This window comes from Apium graveolens, chromosome 4 (assembly GCF_009905375.1).
Source record: "Apium graveolens cultivar Ventura chromosome 4, ASM990537v1, whole genome shotgun sequence".
In the NCBI taxonomy this organism is placed as follows: domain Eukaryota; kingdom Viridiplantae; phylum Streptophyta; class Magnoliopsida; order Apiales; family Apiaceae; genus Apium; species Apium graveolens.
The window spans coordinates 155,060,759-155,064,360 of NC_133650.1; the positions used below are offsets into that span (position 1 = coordinate 155,060,759).

The 3,602-nt window shown below is 36.8% G+C and overlaps 1 non-coding gene across 1 annotated transcript; it reads right to left on the reverse strand.

Moving 5' to 3' along the window:
- Positions 1-643: 643 nt before the first annotated feature.
- On the reverse strand, positions 644-750 carry LOC141722045 (small nucleolar RNA R71). Its single transcript, XR_012575079.1, has one exon. It is a non-coding gene; the product is annotated as a small nucleolar RNA R71 (small nucleolar RNA).
- Between the last annotated feature and the right edge of the window lie 2,852 nt (positions 751-3,602).

The window sequence follows — 3,602 nt, forward strand, 5'->3', positions numbered from 1 at the left end:
GTTTTTGGGACTTCCGTGTTAATTTTTAGTTTATGTGTTTCTCATCATTGGCCGTTAAAGTTTAGTGACTCAGAGATTGTTACTTACTAATATCCTTGTCGTGTTTCAGGTACTCTAGCGAGCGTGTATGCATATGCATTCTCGGTCTCGTAAGAGAACACTGGATCGAGCTGAGGAAGAAGTTGTAGTAGCTAAGGAAGTTTTCGAGGAAGTTCTTGTCGAGAAGAAATTTGAAGAAAAAACACTTATTGCAATGGGAGAACCAGAAGCGAATCTGAAGGCTTTGATGGATTACTCACAACCAAAGATTAATGATATTCACTTTAACATTGTCCGACTAGCCATCTCGGCTAACACATTTGAGATCAAGTCAAGCACGATTCAGATGATACAGAACTCAGTTCAGTTTGGGGGTTCTGCGACAGAAGACCCCAACATGCACATCAGAGATTTCATCGAGATCTGCGACACTTTCAAGTTCAATGAAGTCTCTAAAGATGCTATTAAGTTGAGGCTTTTTCCATTCTCTCTGCGGGATAAAGCGAAGTGATGGTTACATTCTCTACCATCAGGGTCTATCACCAAATGGGAGGATCTTGCTCAAAATTTCTTAACTAAATTCTTTCCTATGGCGAAGACTGCTGCAATCAGAAACGCACTTACTCAATTGGCTCATCAAACTGGAAAATCTTTATGTGAGGCTTGGGATAGCTACAAAGAGATGCTTAGAAAGTGTCCTCACCATGGGATGCCTGACTGGATGATTATTAACTATATCTATAATGGATTCGGCGCTACTTCTAGACCCATGCTTGATGCAGCATCAGGAGAAGCATTTTGGGTTAAAAGCTATGATGAAGCTTATGAATTGATTGAACTGATGGCTGCTAATGAAGACCAGAATCCTACGCAGAGACTATCTCAGGGCAAGATAGCAGGAATTCTAGAGTTAGATACAGCTACTGCTATAGCTGCTCAGCTTAAGGCTTTAACGATGAAGGTGGATTCTTTGGATAATTATGGAGTTAATCAGATCACTAGTGTTTGTGAGCTTTGTGCTGATGCCCATGAGGCAGTGTGCTATTTCTAGTGAATCAGCTCAGTTCGTGAGCAACTTTCAGAGGTCGCAGCAACCTGTACCAACCACCTATCATCCCAATAATCGCAATCATCCTAACTTTAGCTGGAGCAACACTCAGAATGCGGTTCAACAGCCTTATCAGCAGTATCCAGCAAAGCAGTACTGTAATAACCCCAAATTTTGGAAATTTTTGAAACCCTGATGAATATTAACTTTTGCTGATGATGCTGATTAAGGAAAATTATCAGACCACACTATATAGGAGTACTGTTATGGAAATTCTGAGATCGTACTAGTATTCTATAAAGTAAATGAGTGTATGTAAAGGTCCTCAGAATTCGAATCCGAACACTTTGATTTTTCCCAAAAATCCACCAGTTACCGAAAGAATTAAGTATAAGGTAACATGATTAAAATGATTTAAATTCAAGGATTATAAGAGAAGATCATTAAGAGAGTATAAAATATTAAGGAAGGTTTAGGGAAGCCCAAGTAATAAGATCCCGGATATGATCCCCTAAACGATTAACAGGAACGAGAGTTAAGCGAACCGTAAAACAAATAAACGGTCAAGAAACAAGCTTGTAAAAGAAGCAAGGGAGATTAATCAAGTGGAGTAGAAACTAGGTGACATTATCACACCATAAGAATATGACATGTGGCTTGGGGATGAGGTCATCAAGATGATGCAAGCACTTTATTAAAGTGAAGATGAGATATTTAATCAAGTAACCACTTGGTTAATTCACAACCAAGTAAATTTTTGCACAAATCTCAAGGTCAACCAATCAAAAAGGAAAGCAAAAGACCATTTCTTCATTTTTGAAGAGAAACCCCGAGAGGAAAGGGGACAAAAAATGGAGAAGAAAGAAATGCTTGTATCTTGAGTTTTCCTTGGCCGATTCGCGCGTGGTACCAGTCAAATCGAAGCCCCTAGAGAATCTCAATGGATATAGGGTAACCACTCTCCTCACCTCCTTGATTACCATACTCGTTTTTCATGATTTATGGCTAGATGAATAGTAACCATGTTTGTGTTCTTGAATTCTTTGAAAAGAGTAAGGTTGTTTAAGGTTAGATCAAGGTTCCTGGAGGCGATACAAGCTCTTTTCTTGTGTTAAGAAGCTCCAAGGAAGGTATGAATCTCTTGAACCCTTATACATCAGTAGGGTTAATAAAGTTTTAAGCTTGTATGATTTGTATTAGTAAATAAGAAGCTTGATCCATGTTTGTTAGTTGTTTTGGTTGATTTGTATAAATTATGGTTAACGAATCTTTGGTTATAATTAATGGATATTGATTGTGGTTGAATGAGTTAAAAATCTTGAGAATGTGGACTGAGATAGTGTTTTATAGATGAAATATTGATGGATTGGTGAGGTTTTGGCATAGTGAAAAATTTGGAAAACTCGTAAATATAGCCGTCGTAATGCCTGTTTCCATATAGAATGTTTGTGCTTAGAATAAGGATCAGAACACTCACTGCTTAAACTGTAACTTTTCCATGTTTAGCTAGATCATGTCATAAGCTTCGTTTTGGTATGTGGTTCGCTTAGATCCGATGTACGGTTTAGGAGAAACGACCGTTTTAAATAACGGCGTTTTGCGAGCGAACCATTACCCCTCGCTTTACTTTGAAACCTTGTTTAAGGCCCTTAAAGACTAATTGAAACACGAGAGAATTATGTTAAGTGAATAAGGAAGTTTGTAAAGTTCTCACGAAAGAGTCGCCTTAAAATTCGTAACGGATAATTTACTAAAATTAGTGGAGCCGAGGGTACGCGAGCGATTAACGCAAATCATTAATGTAATATCCGGGATATATCGTGTAATTATTTTTACTATTAAATAATTATTATATGTGTTCAGTATCTATTCTGTGAATTATTGGTTAAGTGTTAAATGTGTTGGATGTTTAAAAATATTATTAATTGAGTATTTTAATTTTTATATGTCCAAAATAAAATACAGATAATTGTCATATCTTCCTAATTATTTTTATGTTGATTTATGAATTTATAAGAATCATATGGATTTTATAAAATCTTTTTCCGGGTATTTAAAATCTATTTTATAAAAACGGGAACCAACCACCGTTATCCGTTTTTACGTTTTTAGAACCCGAAACTCTTCCGAGAACTCCTTCCTAACCTAATTGCAATATTCCGAGCATTTTCCGTGTTTCGACTTTTTCAATCCGGCGTACGGTTTGTCCTGCGCGGGTCCCGACGCAATATTTTCGATACATTATTCGTTTCGGTAAATCAATAAAACTCGTATTTTCAATAAACGGGAGCTTTTTATTAAACTATCATAATTATCACCTCATAATACGTGTGACCAGGCGCTGAGACCAAGACAGTAGTACAAATTGTACTGATTTGGATAATTATCTCGAAAACCAGTACCGTTTGGATCAGCTTTTATAAATAAACGTACCGTTTTATATCCGGAATGATCCAACGGGATACTAATTTTCCGTAATTATAAATAGCCTCTACCGTATTTTATTTTATACCGG